General features: G+C 38.5%; 1 long non-coding RNA gene and 1 pseudogene across 3 annotated transcripts in view; one reads left to right on the top strand and one right to left on the bottom strand.

Moving 5' to 3' along the window:
• Positions 1-2,627: 2,627 nt before the first annotated feature.
• LOC140512694 (uncharacterized) overlaps positions 2,628-26,724 on the top strand; it is a 58,661-nt gene continuing 34,564 nt past the window's right edge. The window contains exon 1 of one of the 3 annotated variants that reach the window (XR_011969881.1): positions 2,628-2,808. This is a non-coding gene — a long non-coding RNA (uncharacterized lncRNA). The remainder of the gene's footprint in view (positions 2,809-26,724) is intronic. The other 2 variants (XR_011969882.1, XR_011969880.1) reach the window with 2 other exon arrangements.
• On the bottom strand, positions 9,726-10,895 carry LOC140510850 (fructose-bisphosphate aldolase A pseudogene; annotated as a pseudogene).

The following is a 26,724-nucleotide window of genomic DNA, read 5'->3' as shown; positions in this document are numbered from 1 at the left end:
TAATTATGACCTGCATAACCTTGGTAAATCACTTCACCTCTCTAGTCTTCAGTGTTTTCATGTAGACAATAAGGAAGTTGGACTTGATCACCAATAGGTTAATTCTAGCTCTAAATATATGATCCTTTAAACGATGATCTCATTGACTCCATGAAAGATTATTATACTGTATGGTGATGTGACAATGAGATGAATAGTAATATATTAGTAGTATATTACTAGTATATTAGTAATGCAAGAAGAATTGTGTAGAACAGGCTTTCTTAAACTAATTTAATCTCAGAAAACCTTTGGGCTTAAAAATATATTGATATAATTCACAAATATGCATGCGTGTGTATGCATATGTGTGTGTATGTGTGTATATGTGTGTATGTGTGTGTGCATGTGTGTGTGTGTGTGTGTGTATGTAGTCTGTGAGTCCTAAATAGCTCCCTTCAAAGAGGGTGTAAAGGATATTTTAAATAAAAATAGAAGAAATAAATCAAGAAAAATTTCTGCCAGTGAAAAGTATCTTAGTGCAAGCCAGAATGGTGTTTGCCTTCTCAAACACTGGGAGATATCGTTGTCTTGTCCTGTGGGCTGGTAGATTGGTGAATTGGTGATAATAATAAAAATCAGTAATAAAAAATAGCACTTACATAGCACTTTAAAGTTTGCAAAGCAAAGGTTATCTCATTTGATCCTCACAATAACCCTGCCAGGTAGCTACTACCCTATTTCACAAATAAGGAAACTGAGGCTAGGAAAGGGTAAGTGACTTGCCCAGGGTCATGCAGTTCATAAGGATATGAGATAGGGTTCTGAATTCAAGTTTTTTAATTGTAGGGTCAGTCCTTTTCCATCTAGGTTAGGTGCCCAGAGGAGGCATTTTTTCAATGGAGACAAAGGGTTTGATACTTTTTGCGTTCAATACGTTGGAGTCCTTCAGCAGTAGTTTTGCTTGTATTCTGTTCTGTTGATCCTCTCTTTCCAGTCATCTTGATAAAACCTTTTCCCCAGGTTTGGCTACATCTGTGCTTTTGACTTACAAATGAGACCTTTGTGTCATCTACCTTATCATTTTTAAATTTTATGCTTCACTATTCCCCGACTCAAACACGCTGCTTTGACCAGCCTGTCCTCCTTGGCCTTTAAGTACATCAATTACATTTCTGCCTCTGAGATTTGCCCATGCCATTTTCTCCATCTGAAATTATTCCACATTCCTTTCCATCTACCCACATCCTACTCATTTTTTATTGCATCTTTGTTTTGTGATGATTTCCTGATGACTTCAGAGTGAGATTTTGCTCCTGCAAATTTGAGGTGTCTAGGTGGTATGATGGATAGAGCAGACAAGGAAGACCTGAGTTCAAATCTGGTCACAAACATGTACCAGCTGTGTGATCCTAGATAAGTCACTTAACACTTATTTGCCTTAGTTGTCTGTCCTTAAATGGGGCACCCTGGAGAAGGAAATGGCAAACTACTTCAATATCTTTGTCAATAAAACCCCACAGACATACATGGGGTCATGTAGAATTGGACACAACCGAACAACAACAAAATGTTGTATTGTAGTTTCACTTATTTTGTGAAACATTTTCCAGTTACATTTTAATCTGATTCCAGCCATATCTGAGTTCAGTCTGTGGCAGGGCTCAGACTTTGACACCGCTAGACTTGCTGTACTTTGTACAGTTAATTAATGTTTTCTGTGAGTAATTTTTGTTTTCTGAACTAGATGACAAATTCCTTAATGATATTAATAATAGCTTATATTTGTATAGCAGGTTATGTAACATTTTATTCATAGTCCTTTAGTGTAAATAGTAGAATTATTATTATCTCCATTTTACAGTAGATAAAACTGATGCCTAGAAGGCTAGGTGATGTGCCATTGAAATACAGCTAGTAACTGTCTGAGTCCTGACTCAAACCCATGTCTTCTGATTGTAGTTCCAGCTCTCTTTTCCTTTTATCATGCCCTCTGGCTAAAGCAAGGAACCTTTTGCTAACCCTTTTTATACACTTAGCACAATTCTTTTCTAATAGGCTCAATTAATATGTTTTTCTTGCATAATGGGTTCAATCTAAATTAAACATTTAATAAGATCATAGACATCCAGAGTGTCAGGGAGAGAGACAAGGAACCTACAGAATAAAATAGAGATGATGACTACGAAGCAGAAATCTTGTAGGGTTTTGAACTGTATCATTTCTGATGTGTAGAATAAGGGGAAATAAAATGATAGGGATGAGGTGATTGGTGTGGAAGGCATGTTTTTCTCAAAAAGTAGGGAAGACATGGGAGATATGAATAGTAATAATACAAGCATCTTTCCCCCTGCCCTCTTGAGAAACAAAATTCTCCTTCTTTCAACATGGCATTTATTTAAAATTCAGAATTCACAACAGGATTTCTTTTACCCCCTACGCAGTGAACCTTGACAGATTTCAAAGGCCTCATATTTATGTGACAGAACACCAAGTCCGGGGCATTCTCAGTGTCTTGCAGCTATCAGTTTTCTTTCCAAGTTAATAGAAACTGATTATGCAACACTATTCTGAAAGGTATTTCTAGGACACTCAAATGTCTGTGGGATGGACCAATCAGATGCAGGATAACATGACAAAAGTTGGAATAGATCATGCTAAACCACTAGTCCAAGAAGAAAGCAGGGCCTGTGGTGAGTTGGCTGAGGTAGAGACACAAGGAAAGGACCTCATTAAAGCAACATGGACATGGGACTTAGATAGAAAATGTCAGCTTCTGTTCATCTGAATGAAGAGAAATTATATTCAGAAGATTGGCTTTTCTTAGAGGTAAGGAAGATGGAATTCAGTCTGATGGGGTCAAAAGCTTGTAGAGATTGCTGAAGTGCCTAAAAGGCTCTCTAAAAACATCTGTTTTCATCCAACAAGTGTTCCATGGATAGTATGCCTCCAGTTACATCAGATGAAAATGTACCCAACTATTTTTTTTCAGTTCTTTAATACCTTCAAATGCTGTATGTTTAACTCATAAGGATTTTTTTTAGTTTTAATGGAAAGTGCTTCTTAATAGATCATTTGGTATATCCCATAATTCTTACTTGAAACAAACTTTTGAAAAATTCAAATAAGCCTTTTAGAACTTCCCACTAGGGAATCCAGTTGCATTGAAAGGTAATATAATTTGTGACACCAAAAGCCCTTTGCAATTCTCTTTAGAAAATATTCTTTCCCTCCTTTGCCTAGGCCTCTTAATTCTCCTCTTGTTCTGCGTTCCTCTGGTCATTTATTATTTAACAGGATGAAATGTTTTTCCTTTGTTCTTCTTTGAGAAATGATATTCTATCATAGTAATTATGCCTTAGGATATTCACCCACTACAAATTACATTCTGTCCAGGCACTCTCACATACAGATAAAGATACATTATTTTTAAAAAGCAAAAACAAAAGGAGGGTAAGCTGACAACAGAAGATCAAGCCTGAACTTAAACTCATTTTAAGTGTCTAAGTTGTGAACCCTTAAACAAGGGCTTTAAAATAATATGAGTGTTAAGAAAAAAAAAAACTTTCATTAAACTGTAAGTCTGTTATTTTTCTCCATTCCCTGCAGCTGTTACTGGGGAAAAAATCCCTCTGAAACTGAGAGATATTAATGATTTGTTCAAGGTCAAAAGTTAGTCATATAGCTATATAATCTCTCAATTATCACTGAATTTATTATAACTGAATTGACCAGATAGCTTATGTGTTCATCAACCCCCATGCAATAAGGCATCCACACACATGAATATACATATACATATTTAAAACTGGTCATTGGGGCAGTTAGGTGGTGCAGTGACTAGAGTGCCAGCCCTGGAGTCAGAAGGACCTGAGTTCAAATCTTGCCTCAGACGTTTGATACTAGCTATGTGACCTTGGGCAAGTCACTTAATCCCAATTGCCTCATCTTCCTCCCTGAAAAAAAAAGAAAAAAAGAAACTGGTCATTGCTGATTTTACTTTGAGAAAACAGATCTCTTTCACTAGTTCAAGGCATTTGACAGAAATTGGCCCTTCATAATCTAATTTAAAAGTATTTAACAATCAAATTGGTCAGTATGATCCACAACAGTGTAGCAATGAATGAGATTTGACGTCTTATGTCACAGAAGCTTAAAGGGAGATTCCTGCCTTGCAGACAAAGTACAGCAAGCACTCTATGGAGTTTCCCCATAAAATGTTTAATGATCTACTTAGTTCATTGTAGATACCATTTATAAGGAATGTCATCATTTATTTTCTATTTGTTTACAAAGTACTAAAGAATCTGTTTTCTATACAGCCTTCCTCAGTAATCGTGACACAATTGGTCAAATATGTCTGTGCTTCAGGACGTAGAAAATGTTTTTACTTCTTCCCATCTTAAAAAAAAAAGAAGAAATGATTATATGATTAGGGTACAAGATAACCAGAAAGGCCTGAGGAAAAAATGGATTTGTTTCAATTCATTTCATTAAGCATTTAAGTGCCTACTGTGTGACAAGCGCAGTTCTAGGTGCTGTTTGGAATTCATTTATTTGCTAATTGTTCTAACTCTCCCTGAGAAGGAAATCAGTACGGCACAATGAGGAGAACACCACTTTTTGATGTTGGCAGATCTGGGTATGAATCCTGCCTCTGATTCTTTGCAAGGTCCTTAGCCTTTCCCAGGCTTTAAGTCTCAGAGAGGCATGGTGTAATAAAGAATACTGGATTTGGAGTCAGACAAACTGGATTCAAACTCTGCTTCTAACACTACTTGTGTGATTTTGGGCAGGTCACTTAAACACTCTGGGCATCAGGTTCCTCTTGATATGTAAAAAAGAAGAGGTTGAAGAAGGTGACCTATAAGATCCTTCCTACCTCTAAATCTGAGATCACATAAAAACTGTGCTTAGTTCCCATGGGGCAAACCACAAAACATCATGTTGTGGTCAAATGGGCAGTGAACAGACTTAGCTTGAAGCTTGGGTTCCAGTCTCAGCTCTGGCAAAAATTGGCTGTGTGACCTTGACAAGTCAATTAACTTTTCTCAGCAACATTTTTTTTTTCAAATAATAACAGCTGATTTGTTGACCTCATGGAGTTATTTTGAGCCTTAAATGAAATAATAGTTGTAGAATTGTTTTGTAAACGATGAAATGCCTTATAAATGTAAAGAGTTATTACTATTTCTTCAGAATGACTCACTGAATTAACATTGGGAAGCTTGTATTTGTAAAAGGTTGTATCTCCTTGAATTAAACCATTGGTGGGGGCAGAATTCAAAATAGAGAAGTGATTTCAAAGTAGACTTTATGTGCTATGAAATTAAAATCTGTTTTAGAGCAAATTGCTTATGTGCTACCTAGTTCATTTTTGTTTTGGCAGGTTTATGATTCATAATCAATTTTCCTTTCCACTATCTAGTTCCATGCCATTAAGACACCCTTTGGGGACTTAGGGGATTGGGTGCGTTGGTTGTACCCTAGGACAGACTTCAGAGACCTCTCCTAGCATGACTTACCACCTTGCTGAGAAATTCAAGAGAGGGAGTTTTTTTATTGCCTTTCTCTGTGTTCCCACCATATTGACTGTGTTAAGTACTAGGGATACAAAGAAAGATAAAGTTATGCTCATTGACTTCCAGGTAGTTCACATTCTAATGGGAGAGACAACTCATGAACAGGTATTTACATGGAAGACATACGATATAAATGGGAGGTAATCTCACAGAGAAGGTGTTGGGGGTGGGGGTCAGAAAGGAGTATAGCAGGGATAGAGACCAGAAAAAGCTTTTGGTAGAAGGTGGGATTTGAGTTGAGTCTTGAAAGAAACCAGGGAAGTCAGGAGGCGGCAGTGAGGATGGAGAGCATTCCAGGCATAAGAGAGAGACGTCCAGTGAAAAAACATTAAGTAGAGAGACAATATCTTATGTGAGAAATAGCAAGTAGGTTGGCGCAGCTGAATCTTAGAGCAGCACATGAAGGGATAAAATATAAGAAGACTGTAAAGGGAGGAAGGGATCAGGTTGTTATGGGCTTTAAAAGTCAAGCAGGATTTTATATTTGATCTTAGAAGTAATGGGGAGACACTGTAATTTTGTGAGTAGGCAGTGAGACAACATGGTCAGACCTGTGCTTTAGGGAGATCCCTTTGGCAGTTGAAGTGAAGATGGGCTATACTGGGGAGAGACTTGAGGCAGGGACATCAACCAGCAGGCTATTGTGATAATCTAGGCATGAGTTGATGAGGACCTACACCAAAGGGTGTGTTGTGTCAGAGGAAATAAGGGGGCATATATGAGAATTGGTACAAAGATAGAAATGACAGGCTTTGCAACAAATTAGTTATAGGGGGTGAGAGTGAGGAATCAAGGGTAACCCCTAGATCAGGGGTAGGGAAACTGTGGCCTTTAGATGACCCTTTAGGTCCTCAAGTGTGGCCCTTTGACTGAATCTGAACTTCACAGAATAAATACCCTTAATAAAAGGATTTGTTCTGGAAAACTTGGACTCAGTTAAACGGCAACGCTTAGGGACCTAGAGGGTCACATGTGGCTTTGAGGCTGCAGGTTCCCCACCCCTGACCTAGATTGTGAATCTGGAAGACTAGGAATATGATGGTGCCCTAAACAGTAACAGGGAAGCTAGGAAGAGGGAAGAAATTGAGGAAAAAGATGAGTTCTTTTTTGGACTTGTTGAGTTTGAGAATTCTTTGGGATGTCCTACTTGAGATGTATGCTCTAATAAATATCTGTTGATGTGAGACTAGAGGTCAAGAGAGAGGTTAGAGCTGGATAAATAGATCTGTGATTCATCTAAAAAGAGATGATAATTGAAGCTATTGAATTTGATGGTATCTCCAAGCAAGACATTTATTAAGCACCTTCTATATACCAGGCATTGTGCTAAGAGCTGAGGATACAAAGAAAGACAAAAAGCAGTCCTTGCTCTCAAGGAACTCACAGCCTAATGGAGGAGATAACAACAACAGCAAAATTATGTCTAAATAAGATATACACAAGATAAATGGGAGATGGTCCATGGAAGGGAGGCACTAGCATTAGGGGCATCAGAATAGGCTTCTTGTACAAGAAGGGATTTTTTTAAAAGGAAGCCATAAGGCAGAAAGGAGGAAGGAGAGATAATAAAGAGGGAGTACAGAAGGAGCCCAGGATAGACCCTTGTGACCTGAATGGAGATCCAGCAAAGGAGAATGAACCAAGGTCCTTTTGGCTCTAAGTTCAGTGTTCTATCTAGTATGTCTGATACCTCATCTTTTTATTTTGCATTTTATTTTTTTCACTTAGTTGGGTCCTCTCTTACAATCATAATGTTAAAGTGGCCATCATAGTCCTGCTGAAATGAGGTATACAATGTTCAAATTATGTCTAGTCTATGGGAAGAGAGGTGGCATAATGTAGTGGATAGTAAGATGCTCTCAAAGCCAGAAAGTCCCATCCATGACATTTGTTGAGATATTTGACTTTAACCTCTCTGTGCTCTAGGCAACTCTTTAAGACAACACATTGGAGAGAAGGTGGTAGAGGGAGTTTCCTCCTCTGACAGATTTTCTACATTAATGAAATAAAATTCCTATCCTCATGAAAAGAATTGAATTTTCACTTAATTTGTAAGCCAATATACTCACTGGGAATCCAGCTAAAGTGTGCAGATAACTGCATCAAGATTTTTACTTTTCGTATATAAAATATACCCATCATATCCTCTTTGTGGAGAAGGATGAAAACTATCTATTGATTAGACTGTGATAGAACACTGGATTTACAGAACCATAGAGCTGGACTGTTAATGCATGTATCTTGGCTAGACACTGACAACGGTCCAGGAACTAGACCAAAATTATGTAGGAGTAACAGAGCAATCTGGATTTTATTTGGGAAATTGTTCTGTGATTTTAGTGACTGCAAACTTCTCCTTCAAAGAAAATTCCATCTTTTTGGAATATTAATGCTATTCTGGTGGTGTCAAATGGCAGGAAAGAATCAAAATTTCACATTGTGCAAAGGGCAGTGGAAAGGCACATGGTGAGCATAACTTGACTGTAGCACATTAGAAATGATGAATTATGTGCATGATGCAGTACACAATCAATCAGAAACATATCTAGAAGAGGTGGTGGACCAGCTCTTTAGTGAGGAGGAGGAGGGATGGAAAACCCTTATGCTATATTGACATCCTCCTAATGTCAGAGATTTTTAGGAAGGTCCTAAGCACATTGGTTGGACCCCTATGTGAAGGATTAATCAGAGGATATGGATAAGAGGAAAACAGGTTAAAAAAACAATAAGTAAGTTGTTATATCTCTTGAGAGAACATCCATATCAATGAACTCATAGCTCCGTTGAAGGATATTGAAGGATATCATCCTCTTTTTAATATATGGAAATATCATTCCCATATAAACCATAAATATTAGCGAATAGTTTTCTATTTCTATTCTCAGTACTTTGGTTCTTGTGATTCTGTCAATAATTTTTTTAGTACTTTCAGCATAATACAATAATTTATGCTCATAAACATAAAACTCTAATTCCTTTTCACTCAATCTGGTTTTGATATTTAGAAAATGGAAAAATGTATTTCACACACAATTAGATGAGAAGACAATGTCAGATTCAATCCATTTATAAGCAAGAAATTATTATAGACATTGCTATAAAGATGCTAATGTTTTTATAGGTTCTAAGAGTTCCCTGGAGACTATTCAATTTTTGTAAATATAAACAGCATGAACTTTTTTTTTTAAGTACATTTAGTCACTTTCCGTAGAGCCATTTTCTGGGGAGTAACTCATCTCTGTCAATACAAAATGTAGGTGAGGAAACAATTAATTTAAATACATTCATAACATAAATAATTTAATCCAATTCTATTGAATGAGCATTTATTAAGCACCTGATACTTTCCAAACGCTGTGCTAGGTGCTAGTGAAACAAAGACAAAAATGAAATCATTGCTGTGTTTAAGTGATTTATATTCTACTGAATATAATCTGTCATTGTATTGACAGATGTATGACTGCCACAACAAAGAAGGCAGTGACTGTATTGGTAAGGCCACATCTGGAATATTGTGCTGAATTTTGGAATGCTGAATTTAAAGGGAGACATACATTGATGAGGCCTTCACAATTCTTGTGACATGAGGGTTAGTCAAAGTCATTGGGAATGGATAGATTAGAGTAAAGAAATGAATTAAGTGGAAGTGAGAGATGAGTTGTAGCTTTTGTCAAATCCTGGAATAAATCAAAACTGTGAACTGAGGAAGAAAGCGTCTTTAATTGAGATAACAGAGTAGCAAACCTGCCACCCTGGAGGATGTCCAGTGAATTTCCCACCAAAGAGATCCATGAAAAAGTATTTACAGTTTTAAGAGGGGAACTGGGAGACAGTATGAGGTAGCAAGACCTGGTCATGAGACATCAGTGGTCCTTGGCAGTCCAAGCAAGGAAAACCACTTCATTCTGGCTATTTTGCATTTCATGCCATGCAGCCTAATGGAAAGGGGCAGGACCTAGATCCATCTTGACCCAGGTTCTTCCACCAGGCAAGATCTCAGGGTGGAGGGACCTGAATTGTGCTTCAGATTAGCCTAATTCAATTGCAAGTTATTTTTTTTCCTTGTTAAATACTTGTTTATTGGAAAAAAAAATGGTCTGAGGAGGGGTTACTAGATTCACCAGAATGCAACAATACCACGCAAATTAGGAGTGATGGGAGAGGTCAGCACAAAGCTCTGGGATTCCTGGACTGTGAGGGATGGCCTGGAGAGTCAGGGCATACCCAGGTGGAAGGCCTTGATTTAAGGCAGTAGGCATGGTTAGAGATAAAGAGAGACTCGGCTGGCTGCAGCTCCTGACTTTCCACTTGGAGTATACTTGCCTTGAGCAGCTTGATTGTTGGCCATGGCCAGCTTAATATATTCCTCTTGGGCAGCCTTGACATTTTCCTTCTTTCCACTTCAGGTCTTGAGGGCAGATGCCTGCAGGGCTAGGCCATAAGAGAAGGTCAGGGCCCATGGCTTGTGCAAGGGGCAGGTACTGATGGCATTGAGGTTGATGGAGGCATCCTCTTCACTCTGACCCCCAGAGAGGAAGGTGATACCAGTGACTGCAGGAGGGACAGTCCAGCAAAGGGCAGTTACAGTTGTCACTGCAGTCTCTTCATGTGAATATTTCCAGGTACAGGCATGGCCAGGGGTGACCTTGTTAGGCTTCAGCAAGGTCCCTTCCAGATAGACTTGGTGATCACTCAGAGCTTTGTAGACAGCAGCTAGGACCTTCTCACTGATGTACTGAGAACACTTCAGATCATATTCTCCATCAGGGAGGATCTCTGACTCCAGGATGGGTACAATGCCATTCTGCTGGCAAATGCTAGCATATCAGGCCAGCGCATTGGCATGCTCCATGATGGCAAGTGGGGAAAGTGTATCATCCGCAATCTTCAATACACAATACCACTTGGCAAAGTCAGCTCCATCCTTCTTATACAGGGCACAGCGCTCACTCAGCCCATCCAGACCTTGGGTGGTAGTCTTGACATTGGTCCCTGCCAGAGGCACTACACCTTTGTCAGCCTTGATGCCCACAATGCCATCCTTATCCTTTATGACTTTGGGGAAGGAATAACCATCATCAGCTCTCTAGTAGAGTGTCTCGTGGAAAAGGATAACACCTCCAATACAGGAGTTCACTTGGTCATCTGCTGTCAGAGGTAACTGCCTATAGAGGTGTCAATTTTCCTCTGTGTTCTCTGTTCCAATGGACTGCAGCTGCTTTGCAATGCTACCATCTGCTGCAAGATTCCCTTACCTGGAGCAACAATTCAATGAGCTATATCAGACGGTTCTTTCTTTTGCTCTGGTATCAGTGCTGGGTATTGGTAAGGCATGTTTTCCTTGGCTATGCTGGTAGTTTCTGGCAGAAAGCAGACCTCTTATGGTCAAGAACAGAACTTCTGCCTCAATTGCAAGTTATGCCATCATCTCCCTGACATCATGGTCTTCTTCAAGAACAAACCACACACACAATCAAGAGTAAATATCTCAAGAGTAGGAAGGCAAGGACATTACTGAAACTCTGATATTGCAAGGAACATTTAAGGGAGTGGCAGTCCACAATACATCTGATATTAACAATTTCTGTCATTATATTAACAATTTTGTCACTGTTCAAATATTTGAACATCTATGATTAGGTCTATGATAAGAGAGATTAGGCCTTCCTTAGAGGGAAGAACTAGGAACAATAAATTGATGGAAGTTAAGAGAGGGCAGATTTCAGATCAATAGAAGGAACACTTGGGGTTGTCCAGAATTGTCAAGATATTGACTATCCACTCTTGGAAATGATCAGCAGAGGCTGAATGAAAACCTGCTAGAGATGTTACAGATGAGATTCTTGTAGGTACAAGAGGTTGGGCTAGATGGTCTCTAAGGTCTTGTCCATCTCTAAGATTCTATGATGCCATGATTCAGGGCCTGATAATCAAATGTCAGCTTTTGCCTCAATAAATCTAGCCTTTGGAATGCTTCAGTTAGAGAAAGGTTTTTCAGGTGCCATTAAAAATGGTGGGTTAGAGGTGGTAAGTAAGAAATCATGAGAATAAAATATCCAAGTCTGTGTTTACATAGGTCTGTGGAATCATTTCTAAAATGATGACAATATACCTTCTAACTTTCATTCAGTGATTTTAATTTTAAAAATCAATAGGACTCAGTTAATGATTAATTGCAAAGTGCTTTGTAATGTGATTGCAAAATGAAATCTCAGTTTTTTGGAGGGTAATATGCTTTGTGGGAGGATCATAAATCTAGAGGTGACAAGAACCTCGGTTCAAACCCTCCCCTTCATTTTATAGGTGAGCAGACTGAGTCCTAGGGAGGTTAAGTGACTTTCCCCAGACCCCAAAGGAAGAATCTGCCTCCAGAGGTAGAATTTGAACCCAGGTGCTCTGATTCCTGAGTCAGCAATCTTCCTGTGCATACTACCTTGATGGCATTTGATTAGGCTATTGACAGGAGAGTGTGATAAATAGGTCATCATACATTTTTTAGGGGATATTAGGTCAGACACGTTACATCTTTGTCTTCCTGTGCCTTTTCAACTCCCTTTTATGTGTTGTCTTCAGCCATTAGAATATAAGCTCTTTGAGGACAGTGACTTTTTTTGGCTTCTGTTTATATTGGAGGGTGATAAGGAGCTTAATAAATGGTTGTTGATTGATTGACTAAATCAATGACTATTTCAGCCAGAATGAAACTGTAGGTACCTATGGTACCTACAGATTGTGGTAAGTTTTCATGAGGGGATGCTTGGAAAGAAATTGGAAATGTGGAGTAAGTAGAAATGGGTAGGATTCAATCCAATTCAATTAATATTGATTAAGTGCCTACTATGAGCCAGGCATTGCTAAAAGCTGGGAATACAAAAGAGGCAAAAGACAGCCTGAGGGAGACAACATGTAAACACACATATATCAAGCAACCTATATTCAGTATAAATAGGAAATAATTGATGAAGAAAGACTCTAAGAATTAAGGGAGGCTTCCTCTAGGAAGTATGATTTTAGTTGGGCCTTAAAGGAAGCCAGGGAGGTCAGTATTTGGAGTGGAGGAAGAAGAGAATTCCAGACATGGTGGACTGCCAGAGACATATTTAATTATTTACATGCTAAGGCTTGTATATCTGTTATCACTTGGAGTCATTTTGGTTTTACATGGACTGAGAGCTTCTTTTCCCCAGCAGCAGCAAGAATTCAAACGAAGTGCCTAAGATGTTAGAGATTCTGTGAAATACAATTCTTCTTAAGAAGAAAGGAGAACCTTGAACAAGGGCAGGAATAATCTTAAATAATTGGCAATTCTTGAAAACCCATTCATTAAGACTCTCGAAAATAAAACCTATTTAGGACCTCTTGAAAATATTCCCAGTCTAGTCTTTTAAAGGCTTTCTGTGGTTATTCATAAATCATTAGAGATAGGAGGCTTAATCTATTTGCTGGCTATAACTGATTAGATATTTTACATGGATTATCAGTGATAAGCAGCTATCCATGGTGCTGCTTGCAATCTCAGTCTTACTTAGTTAATTGATGGCCCATTTGATAACCAGGACTTTGGCATTTCAATTGATTAAAGAAGCAGTACCAAGATTCCTTTGACAAATCAAAAGTAAGAGGGTACCTGCACTGGGGGCACTCATTTTTCTCATGTACACATTCCTCACAAATCCTGCATAATAAATCTCTTAGTTCTTCCTGAAAAGCTGTACACTGTTCCAATTGGCACTCATCACCACAGGAAACTCAGTACTTGCAAGTGTCTCTATTGCTGTTTTCATTTCCTCTTCAGTAATAGAGGCAATCAGTTTCCCATTATCCAGGAGATCCAGTTTTGGCAATTTAATTTTAGCTAGAAATTTCATAATTTCTCTTTTGTCAGCTGCAAACTCTGGGGTAAATATCAGTTTGGAAAAAAGAATTTTAACTTTTTTTTTCTTTTTTTCTTCTCTTTATGCCATTAATATCTAATGGCAAGAGATAAACTCTGGAAAATAACCCTTCCTCATTTAGTTTTTTTTTAATTTTCAGGCTGAAACTATAGGATAATTAATAGGTTGACATAGTCATGAAAATGGGTCAAGACATCAGGATTGATACTCAGAGAAAATGTGCAAAGTACTGTGGATATTTAATGAAAATCCTTGGTCAGCATGGTGGTTTAAAAAAATCATCTAAAGGTCTGGTAGCTTTGAAAGACAAAATCATTCACCTAAGACTTTGCTGTGCTGAGTTCTGGCACTACCTGCTGTATATTATTCTTTTTTTTAAAATTTAATTTAATTTAATTATTATTTTTTTTAATGTTCTACAATCACCAGCATAAAATTAAGATTTTATCCTCCTCACACCTACCCCCCACTACCCCTCTCCCTCCCCACGACAGCATACAATTCTGTATAGGTTCTACTTTCCTATTGAGTACGTTTTCACTATACTCATGCTATGTAGTTGAACTAAAATAAATGGAAGAAATCATATAACAAATCAAAACGTAATACACAAACGCACACACACACACACACACACAAACATGATCTGCTACATTCTGCGAATGACTTCCATATTTCTCTCTCTGAGTGTGGAAGGCATTTTGCCTTAGAAAATCACCTTTGTGATTTTTTTTAATAAGTTCTTGCATTATTACGAAGTTCCAAGTCTACCAGAAAAAACTCTCACACACTGTGGTCGTTGCTGTGCACAAAGTTCTCCTGGTTCTGCTCCTTTTGCTCAGCATCAGGTCATATACGTCCTTCCAGGCCTCTCTGAAGTCTTCTTGTTCATCATTTCTTATGGGACAATAGTACTCCATTACATTCATATACCATAATTTATTCAGCCATTCCCCAATTGATGGGCATTCCTTGACTTCCAGTTTTTGGCAACTACAAAGAGTGCTGCTATAAATATTTTTGTACATGTGGGACCCTTTCCTATTTTTATGATCTCTTGGGGAATACAGTCCTAGTAGCGATATTGCTGGGTCAAAGGGTATGCGCATTTTTGTAGCCCTTTGGGCATAGTTCCAAATTGCTCTCCAGAATGGTTGGATAAGCTCACAGCTCCACCAACAAGGAATTAGTGTTCCAACTCTCCCACATCCTCTCCAGCATTTTCATTTTCTTGTTCTGTCATGTTTGCCAATCTGATAGGTGTGATGTGTTACCTCAGAGTTGTTTTGATTTGCATCTCTCTAATCAATAGTGATTTAGAGCATTTTTTCATATGATTATAGATATTTTTAATTTCTTCCTCTGAAAATTACCTGTTCATATCCTTTGACCATTTATCAATTGGGGATGCTGTATATTTTTTCTTACTCTTCACCAGTTGCAGAATAGGATTTGACTATCATTCTTCCCTCCTTACTTTCCTTCCTCACCCACGCTGCCCACACTCAAATTGGGCATTTGCTGGAGTTTGGGTCAAAGCCTGGCCTTCTTACACTTTTTTAGGATGAGGAAGGGAAGAGCTACTAGTGGCTGATTGCCTCTGGGAACTCTGCCTAGCAGCATGGCATAATGGGAATTTGCCTACCATGCTGCGTGGTAGTAATTTGAGCCTATTGGGAAGTAGGGGTTTCTCTTTCATAGAATTTTGACTCTATGTGTTGATTATAATGAGTTCCTTCATCTTCACATCAGGCATTAGCTGAGGACCTGTTGTGATCAGGGACCTTGGGGGCTGATTTTAAAATATGCTGGGTATCCCTTTATAGTTTATTTAGTGGTATCAAGACTTCTACAGTTCCCAGAAGAGAGTTCTGGTGACTCAGCTAAAATTGCTTATGACTTTTGACAGTTACCTGAGAAGACAGTTACCCTGGGAATAAGAAAGGTGTTTTTATTTATGAAAAGTAGCTGAACAAGTGGAGAAAAAATCCGACTCAACTTTGCTCAAGAGAGAAGCTAAATACGTTTTCCCCCTTCCACCCCCTTCTCCCCACCTCTCCACACCCTGGGCTAATTTGTCTGCAGAGCAGATCAAATGTAGGTTAAATTAATTATGAAACCTGGAGTCTATCCAGTTGTGTAGCAGGTAATTACAAGCTTTGTTTAACTGCGCAGTTCTTTACAGGAGGGCATCTTTAACCTTTGCCATTTGTGCCCAATGGAAGAAGGCTTGGCTCAGCCTTTCATAGTAAGAAATGTACTGTCAAACTAATTGCATCTTAGGAGTTTATTCCAGAACAATTTATTTAAAAGAAAATGTTTGAGTGTGTATATTTGTGGGTGAAAATTACTGAAAGAAATTGGTTTGTGGTTACCAAGGTAAAAGAAGGACACCTGCTTGGCAATAGTTTACTTCACTGTTCAAATTCCATAATCCCACTCTAGGTTTCTAATGTGGATCCTGGAGGTTCATTGTGAAAACATGGGGCAAGGCAAAAAGATAAAGTGAAGCATTAGAAAGAAGTCACATTTTTAAAAGTATGCTGCGTAAATCAGAATGTAAAGCACTATATGTAAAAAATCAATTTGAGGTGGCTTGGTTTATGAATGAGAAACTGAACTGTAATAGAAAGAGCCCTAGACTCACAATCAGGAGACCTCACCTTAGTTCTACCTCTGACATGACTCTCTGTGGGACCTTGAGCGAGTCAATTTATTTCAATTAACCTGTTTTCTGAGGACAGGGATAGTTTTAATTTTTTAATGTTTTTGTCTTTGTATTCCCAGCACCTAGTGTGGTGCCTGACTCAGAGCAAGTAAATATTTAGTCAGTCAGAAAGTCTTTAATAAGAGTTAACTATGTGGTAGGCACTGTACTGAATGCTGAGAGAGTAAATACAAGCATAGAAAGAGAGAGACAGAGAGAGACAGAGATGGAGGGAGAGAGGGAGAGATGGAGAGAGAGAGGGAGAGAGAGAGAGAGAGAGAGAGAGAGAGAGAGAGAGAGAGAGAGAGAGAGAGAGACCGACCATATCTCTCAAAGTGCTTTCTTTTAAATGGGGAAGACAACACACACACACACACACACACACACACACAAGCACACACACACACACACACACACACAAGAAGTTGAAAAGCATGGTGGAGTGGGAGGGGAAGGAAGGGATTGCCTGGTGAGAATTGAAGAGATGTCCAGTTAATCCAGCCTCCACATTTTATAGATGAAGAACTAGGTCCAAAGAAATTGCTAAAAGTCAAAGGTGGTGAGTGAGTAGCTGAGCTGACTTTTAACCCTGGTCCTTTCATGACAAATCCAGGAATCTTTCCATGGTGTTACACTGCTTCCCAAATTCATGTGAGTAAATCTTTATGCTGCATTTGTTGTTGTTGAGTCATTTCAGCAGTGTCCAACTCTCTGTAACCCATTGGGTGTTTTCTTTGTCAAGTTGTTTCCTTCTCCAACTCATTTTATGGATGAAAAACTGAGGCACACAGGGTTAAGTGACTTGCCCAGGGTCACACAACTACTAAGTATCTGGGGCCAGATTTGAACTTAGGTCTTCCTGACCCGAGGAGCAGCACTTTTGCTATGCACCACCTAGTTGCCCCTTTTTTTTCTGGGACTTTTTTCGTAGTACTTGATTGGGCATCAGTATTGACAGTTGTAGCTCTGTTCCCAGGTAGGAACCACCTTAACAAACATACCATGGAAGACAATTCTTTCTTCTGCCACAGAACCCTGGCCAAATCATTTCTAATTTCTGTTTTCCATTAACATTCTACTAGTACATTCAAATATTCAAGCTATTTGGGAGACACTTTTAGAAGGAAAACATAAATCATATTCCAGGAGGACAAAGTGGGGCTTGGCAATTTCCTTTTTTAAATAAATCATTTCCACAGCCTGGGGATGGTAGGTTGCAATGATGAGGAGGAGGGTAAGGATGTGTTTTTCACTTCAGGGGTTTCTGGGATTACTTTTATTATTATTTATTGTTATTATTACTTGGCTAGTTGGCTGTTGCCTTATGCCTCTTTCTTTCCCTGAGTAACCTGTCTAGCTTTTCAGGCACCTCTAACCAACACTCCAGGTCACTGATACCTTGTTGCCTCAGACAAACAGAACCTGAAAAGATCTTAGCTTAAGAAGGCCAAGATCTCTCACTGCGTTGCATCCAAGGCCATTGCCAGTTGTTCATGTCATGCCACTGAATCTCGATGATTCTGGGGGAGAGAGTGAGGCTGATGATTTTGCACAGCCCTGCCTCATTTAAATCCAATTCACTTGCAAGTCAAGACATCACCTTTCCGATGTAATTGGTCGTCTTCAAGAATGAAGAACAAACAACAACCTGTTTGGGTTTTCAGGCATTTCTAAGTAACACTCCAGGTCTTTGGTGCCTTTTATTAATAGGAAATAGATGCTCACATGATTTGAGACTGTGTCTTATCAACTATGTACTGAAGATGAACATGTCCTCATCTCACACTTGAGAGCACAGAATGAACAGTGAGGAAAAGAATGCCAGATAGACTGGGAAATTGGTTTACATGTTGTGTTTTAGACATTTATCAAGAATTTTTGTCCTTGCCTTATCTCCATGGAACTGGATGGAATAGAGAATGAAGGGTTGAAATGGTAGGATAGAGGATTAATCCACCGGTGCCATTATCTTGGAAGACGGTGTGGATTGCTTATTCCCCAGAGAGACATGCATGACCCTGAACTCCTGGAAGAGGCAGAATGGCTGGGGAGGTGAGGATGACCCCTGAAAGATGAAGGCCATGATGGACAGGATTTTGCAGTTGGAATTGGGGTTGGTTTGATTGCTGTAGGAAAATACTAGTGCTCTGATAATACTAGTCCTCAGCCTTAATAAGAACTCTGTGTTTTCCAGAGAATTTTCTGTGAGTTAAAGAATGAAGAATGATGAATAACAATGAATTATTAAGCATCTATTTATATGCCAGTTACTGTGCTAACCTCTGAGAATACAAGTACAAATAAGCAAAATAGTCCCTGACCTCAAAGAGCTTGAGTTTTAATAGGGGAAGGCAATACATAGAAGGGAACTAAAAGTAGGGGGTAGGATGCGTACAGTGTCATGTTGTGGAAATGGACAAGATTAGGCTAAAGATCACCTATTGGAATCCAGGAACTGAACCAGATAGTTTCAGCATGAGGAGGTTGAGGATGAAGCCCTGAGTGGGGGCAACAGGGTCTGGAAACAGCTTGGAAGAGAAAGTATAGTGGAAGGAGTTGGAAATTTGTTCCCCAACTTTGCTTTTTACCAATGTATAGTTCATTCAATTAACACTTCCCTGAGTACCTGTTAGGTTCTTATTAACACTCACAAAACTCACTTCCATTTCTATCTCCTTTAGATTTCCTTCAGAATAAACAAGTAAGTTAGCCTGAGATAATTAATTTTTGGTCAACTGTATACAAAAAGCATTCCATTTCTCTCTTACATACCAAGGGATTTCGTCAGGGTAATTATGTTTAATTAAGGATACATTCAGATAGAGACTGGGATAACAAATTTTGGCTGACAGCATCCCTCTGCAGTGTTTACAAAAACATACTAGTACATATGGTAATTTTCCTCCAATGGTAATTCAACGATGTCCATTAATGTCACTAGTAAAGGGGTTAATATCATATGGATCTCTATATCTCAGGTCCTTGTAATTTGCTGATGCTTGGTCTTCATAAGTTTGAGAAAATCCTATTAACGGTAAAACCAACGAATACACTCGATCTAGTTCACTGCTAAAACATGCTTCTCTGCATGTGAATTCTAGACAATACTGAATTTTCTTTTGTGTTCTACGTCAGCTTCACTTCTAGTCAATACCTGTCAAACCAAATTCATAGCAAAAGGCAAAATAGGCACGCCAAAGCTGTCCAGTGAATAAGTCAAATTGACTTTGCCATTGTCTAAATCTGCAAACACATTTCCGGAACTGAGATGACTTGCGAGTGTGCTCACTTATTAAACTTTGTGGGGAGATGAAAGCCAGCTATAGGGAGACAATGCAGAAGCACTTAACAAAAATAACATTTTACATAAGACACACTCAAGGGAGAAACATGGGTAATAGCTGGAAAAAAGGGAGGCTATTATAGGGGAAGAGGCTTTGAGACTAGTGGGAACTTATACTTTCCCTGTTTTCCCCTGTTCCCTGCTGTCATTAATAATGATGACTCATCTTTATCTAGCATTCCAAGGTTAGGAAAATAGTCTCACAGAAGGTCTCTTAGATAGGCAAAGCAATGTTCAAAGCCCCATTTTGCACTTGAGGAAACTGAGGCCCAAAGTTGTAAGGGGATTAATTGACCATGCTCATACAGTTTGTGAGTGTCAGATGCTAGGTCCAATACTCAAGTCACTACACTGAACTCTACTGCTCCTTGGATATCTATTCCATTTCTGTTTGGGTTTATTTCTCACGTTCAGTTTGAGCTTCCATCCCTGGAATGCTCCCTGCCTCCTCCCTCTCTTTTTGCAGCTCATAGTTCAAACATCACCTTCTGCACTGTCTTTCCTGATGCCCCAACTGCTAGTGGCCAATAACTGTATTTATTCTCTATATTTCTTTTATATTTACTTTCCTATATTGTTTTTTACTACTTCAATAGAATGTAAGCTCCTTGTGAGTAGGAGTTGTTTCATTAAAATATATATATATACCTATTTGTACATATAAATACCTATATACATAGACATATATACACACATATATACACACACATCCCTATTTGTGTCTAATGGTAGCCATCTCTGGAGCATGGGTCAGTGGAGTAAGAAAGAAAAAAAAGAAATTTACATGATAATTTTAGTGTATATTTGAAAGGAATAGCAAGCTGTGCATAGTAGGTTTACAGTTTCATGTGCAACAATTATTTTATTATACCATGGTGTGAAAATACTTGTTTTATTCTATGTATTAAAAATAAAATAAAATAAAAAAACACAAAAAAAGTACTTGAATCCAATGTCAGCACCTAACCCAGTACCTGGCACATGTTAGGTATCTAACAAATTCAAGTTGTTTGATTTTACAAGTATTTTGAACTTTCTTTGCCATCAAGGTATTTCTTTTTAAAAATTTTATTTTTTGATGGTCTTTTAAAAAAATTTCGAATTCCAAATTCTCTCCCTCCCTCCAGCCCCTCCACCACCCATTGGGAAAGCAAGCAAAGGACTGTCTAGTTATTGAAGTTGCATAATCTAGTAGAAAATGTGGTAGACCTAGAACCAGGAGCTCTGGTGTTCACTGACGATAGTACAATGAGCAGCTAGGTAGTTCAGTGGTTAGAGGGTCAGGATTGAAGGCAGGAAGACCTGAGTTCAAATATAGTCATTTGTTTGAGCCTGGACAATTTGTTTAACCCTGTTTGCCTCAGTTTCCTCATTTGTAAAATGAACTGGAGAAGGAAGTGGCAAACTGCGTCTGTATCTTCACCAAGAAAATCTCAGCTAAGGTCAAGAAGAGTCAGTTATGACTAAACAAAAGCGCCACAGAGCATAATGCTGGGGGAACCACTTAACTTCTCAGAATATTAGACTATGTATTTGTAAATGAAGACAATGTTATCGCACAATTCACTTACCAGGCTGCTGTGAGGATAGTGCTGTGTAAACCAGTATTACCACAGTCATTTGGAGACTGGGCACCTGTTCTCCTGCCTACTTTTTGGACTGTGCCAGGGCAGTAACCAGAAAACCTCTGCCAGTGCCTAATTGTAGGCATTATATGATTTGGAATCGTATTGATTCTATCTCTGCAATATATTTTAGATGTCCTTTTATTTCTACTCCAATGACTTTTTTCTGTTTTTAGACCCTCATGGACCCTAGCCTGGACTATTACGGCAGGACTCCCCACCATTAACTTTGTCCCTTTTCAATCCATCCTCTGCACAGCTGCAAATACAATCTCTCTAAAGCGAGTCTGTTATGTCATTCCTCTGCTCCAGAGTCTTCAAGGGTTCTTTATTGACCCTTGGATAAAACACAAACTCCTCAGCTGGGCATTTAAAGCTCTTCATAATCTGCTCTACATGTCCAGGCTTATTTCATGTTACTCTTTCTGTTACAGCCAAGAGATCCTTCTTGCTATTCCAAGAAGGATCTCTTTCTGTTACAGCCAAGAGATCCTTCTTGCTATTCCAAGAATTTGGTATTCCTTCTCTCCTTACCTCAGTGTATTTTCATAGGCTGTCCCCCATATTTGGAATCCATTTCCTCGTCACTTTCATGTCTTAGAATCTCTAACCATCTTCTGGACTTAGCTTAGATGCTACGTTTTATGGGAAGCCTTTCTCAATGCCAGTAATTATAAGTACAGGTGATATTTGTAAAGTACTCAGCATAGTCCCTTCCTCTTTCTTCTCCTAATATCATCATGTACATAGTATATTTCTTTTCACCTGAGTCTTACAACTAGTAAGTACTTAATCCACAAATACTTATTGAATTATCTCATTTGAGCCTTATAATTACACTGGGCTGTAGGTGTTATTAGTATTTATACTTTACAGATGAGGAAACTGAGGCAAACTGAGGGTAAGTGACTTGCTCAGGATCACACAGATAGTAAGTTTCTGATTTGAACTTGAGTCTTCCTGACTGCAAGGAAGTACTTTCAGCACTCTATGCACTGTGCCACCTATCTGCCTCTGGGATTAAGCTTGGTACATCTGTTTTCTTAGGTTTATCATGATTAGGTCATAGAAAAGACAAAAAGACAAAAAAGAAAGAAAGAGAAGCACAAGAGACACTGTAGTTTGATTTACAAGTGAGAATATTGGTCACCCTATTGACTTCTTTTTAGAAAAGAGAATGGTGACAGGCATTTCCTGGTAGTGTCCTATTATATTTGACTATTTCATTTGCCTTGTTCTTAAAAAAATTCAATTTGGTTGTTTTCCAAATGTGTGTATTTAAAAAAATTCCTTATTCAAATTGATATGCTCCTGAATAATTTCCTATGTAAAGTTTCCACTTAGTAAAGTTAGGACCTATATTATAAAGAACAGACCACATTGTGATGCTAACTATTTAAATATATATTTACTTTTTCATCACGATCTTTTGCCCATTTAATTTTCTCTGAGAGATTATTGAGGTCAATTTTTAAATGGGATTCAATGTTTCTGGGGCTCCAGATCATTATAAAAATGTTCAGAGCAGATGCAATCTTGCTTGAGCACAACACCATTTCCCACTAGTAGAGAAGGAAATCTGTATGCTGATATTGTACTGCAAACATTAATTTGATATTATGTAGAAAGTTGATTGATTAATAAATACATAAGCCAGGAAGCCTAATTTAGCTCTTAATTCATTTTTTATTTCACAGGGAGGGAAAAAATTAATCTAGAAGTGTTGATTGATTGAGAGTTCTTATTCTGTTCTGGACAGCAACAGAAAATGAGTACAAACTTGGGACTTTGAAAACTGTGTCATTTACAAAATAAACCTTATCAACCAATTTCATCTCACTGTGATTGATGTTTAGCAAAACAAAGCTGGAAAAATCATGAAACAGATGTGTATATATGATCATTGCAGTAAGTGTCTTTCCACACAATGACAGAGAGGGTATACTCAAGGGAATTCAATAAATTTTTAGTTCAGAGGATTCAGTCAAAGGGTTGCACTTGAGGACCTACAGGGCCACAAGTGACTTCAAGACTGCAGTTTCCCCACCCCTGTCGTAAATTATCTATTTAAGTTAATGATGCTGTTGCCTTCCCAATTACTCAGGCTCAAATCTCAATATCATCTTGGACCCTTAACAGAACATAATATTGCTGAGGGCAAGGACTTTCATTTTTCTAATTGTTTCCCCAGAACCAAGTACGGTACCTAATACATAGTGGGTACTGGATAGATATTTGGTGATTGAATGATTGACTTTTCTCTTTCCCTTATCCCATTCATCTAATTAGCTGTCAAATCCCATGCATCCAGTCTCCAAAATATTTCTTCCATTCATCCCTTCCTTCCTACAATCACTGTAACTATTCTAGTTCAGGCTATTATCTGAGCCTTCTAACTGGTCTTCCTGCCTTCAGTCTATCTCCTGTCTAATCTACTCTTCATTCCACTGTCTAAATAATCTGCCTAATTTATCTTTTTTCTCATTTCATTTTTCTACTCAACAGTTTCCTGGGGGTGTGACTGCTGCACAGGCTACAGCTTCTTGGAGTCACAGGTGAGGGTTGAGTGCTAGACAAACACCAAAGGTGGATGGGCAGTTCTGAAAAGATCTCAGGGAGTCCTCATATCAGAAGTGGTAGTCCACCTGGAACACATCATGTTCCCCAAACCCAGATGGTCTTCCTCTCCCAGTTTAATTTTTTCTTTTGATTAAAGGGGTCATCCCTTGCCAACTTCTTAAAGAGAATGGGTGCTTTCCTCAGAGCCAGGGTCTCCCATTGCATCCTGGGCCATCTCTAGTCATCCTGATGAATATCTGGCTACAGGACCCAGATAGCTCTGAAGGAGAAAGTGACCTTGCACAGCCCTCCCTCACTAAAATCAAAGTCAACTCAAGTCATGTCATCATCTCTCTGATGTCATGGTCCTCTTCAAGAACAAAGGACAAACGTAACAATAAAAATACCCCAAACACTGTTCTAAGCATCAAGGGCACAAAAATATGCAACAACAATCCCTAACCGCAAGGAACTCACATTCTAATGAGGGAGACAACATTTAAATAACTAGATACATGTAAGATAGATTCAGAGTACATGGAAGGTAATCTAGGGGAAGCAACTAGGGTCAAGGGAGACCGAGAAAGCTCTCCTGGCAAAAATCAAATCTAAGATTTGAGATGAGTCTTGAAGGAAGTTAGGAAAATCAGGAGTCAGGAGTGAGGAGGAAAAGTCTTTCAGGCAATGGGGATAGGCATTTGAAAAGGCAGAAAGATGAGAGATGCAATGTTGAGGGCAAAGATCAGCAAGTGAATTAGTAACATTGGAATAGGTTTTAGAAAATCTCTTTGACCTTTGTGTGGAGGATGGATTGAAGTGGGGGGAGACTTGAGGCAACGATAAGATTAGAAAGCTATTATAATAGTTCAGGTGAGAGGTAATTAGGATCCCAACAAGGAAGTGATGAGAATAGCTAGAAGCTAGCTGCATTTATATAGCTTCAATATTTGCTAAGCACTTATCATTTAATTTTTAATTAATTAATTAAATGAATCAAAATATTGTTTAATCTTATCATAATTTAATCTTCACAACAATATTTGAGTGGTATGTGCTATTATTGTTATTTCTTTTTTATAGATGAGGAAACTGAGAAGTGACTTGTTCAGGGTCTAAGTGTTGGAGACAGGATTTGAACTAAGGTCTTTCTGATTCTAAGTCCAAGACTATCTACTGTTCCATAGAGCTGAATCTATAAGGGCATAAGTGAGAGGTGTGAAGGTAAAGATGACAGGTTATGGAAATGGATTGAATATGTGGGATGAGTAGTTAAGGATGATGATGAGTTTGCAAAGTTAGGTGGCTGGAACAATTGCAATGCCCTCAACTTCAAGTAGAGAAGTTGAGAAGTTGGGAAGAATATGGAGGGGAAAGATGATGAGTTCTATTTTAGACATGTAGAGTATGAAATACCTATAGGACACATAATTCAAGATGTCCAATAGATATCTTTTGGTAATATGGAACCGGAATTCAGTAGAGAGACTAAGGCTAGATATATAGGTCTGTGAATCACCTACATAAAGATGACTCAATTCAATTCAATAAACATTTATTAAGTATCGTTTATGTGCCCACTCTTTTGCTAAATTCTGCGGATACAAAAAAGGCAAAAGACAGTCCTTATCATTTTGGAGTTTGTAGTTTAGTAGGGGAAACAAATACAAGCTATGTCCAGGAAAAATAGGAAAAAATCCACAGAGGGACAGTTTTAGAAGTAAGAGCGGTTGGGGAAGGCTTGAATTCATTGAACTCATGGGACCTGAAAAAGATCACCCGTAAGAAAGTATATTGAGGGCTCAGAACAGAGCTTTGGAGGACATCCACCACTGGGGGGTAGGCTCTGAATGAAGTTCCAGTAAAGGAGCCTGAGAAAGACTGTCTGGATAAGGAGGAGAAGAACGCGGAGAGACGTGTCATGAAAACCTGGTATTTGTGTCCCTATGGGGCTGGCTCAGTCATTGGTAACATGGAAGATGCTTCATAAATGCTCATTTATTCATTAAAGATGAACTACTTTCCTTCATTCTGTCTCATTCTGCCCTCTAGTGTCTTTGCTCATTCCACCCATCACAACTGGAAAAGTAGTCCTCTACCATTTCTACCTCTTGAAGTTGCAATCTTTTATTAAGACCCCACTCAAGTGTTATCTCTTACTTGAAGTATTCTCTGAATCCTCCCTGCTCGCCCAGAGACAGATGAGGTCCCTTTCCTCCCATTTCTCATAATACTTTGGACTTCTCTTTGGCACTTATTTTACATTCTCCTATATCATAATTAAACGTGTGTGTGTGTGTGTGTGTGTGTGTGTGTGTGTGTATTTCATCTTATTAAATTGTAAACTCCTTGAGAATAAGATCTGGGTTGTATTTATTTTTGTCCAATACACCATTTTATCCATTTATCATATGCGTTACAACCGAAAAGAAATGTGTATGTAATTTCATCCATCCTCCTCATTTTCCATGTGAGGAAACTCAAAAGAGATAAAATGGCCTAAAGAGATAAAATGACTTGTCCTTGGTCATACAAAAATGTAAAGCAGGAAGAGGTGAAACTTGAACTTAAGACCTTTGACTTCAAATCTAGCATCTTTTTACTGCATTACACTGATTCCCTTACTGTTCAAACCTTAGTTTCCTTATTTTCAAACAGAAATAGTATCTGCTGTGTCAACCTCACAGAAGTTATACAAAGCAGTTTTTAATATATACACGATCTAATGGACAATTATTTTTATTGTGATCCTCTGGGGCTTTTGCTTCTCTGACAATTTTGCAACAGAGCACTCCTTTACATTTGATTACGTACCCTCCCTATTTTTGCTTCCTTTGCTTTTAATGTTCAAGTTTACCAGAAAGTTCCATGGGCAGTTACATTAGTTTTTCTAAATGTGCGGCTCATTTTCCATCTTACTGGAGTCAATCCATGACTGTATAGTTAGAATTCTGGTTTTGACAACTCTCCATAGTTCTTGAGTTATCTTCCTTTTTAGAGTATCTAGTCATGGACTCCTAATTATTATTTCTATGAA

Source organism: Notamacropus eugenii, chromosome 6, assembly GCF_028372415.1.
Source record: "Notamacropus eugenii isolate mMacEug1 chromosome 6, mMacEug1.pri_v2, whole genome shotgun sequence".
NCBI lineage: Eukaryota > Metazoa > Chordata > Mammalia > Diprotodontia > Macropodidae > Notamacropus > Notamacropus eugenii.
This window is presented reverse-complemented; position numbering and strand designations above follow the sequence as displayed.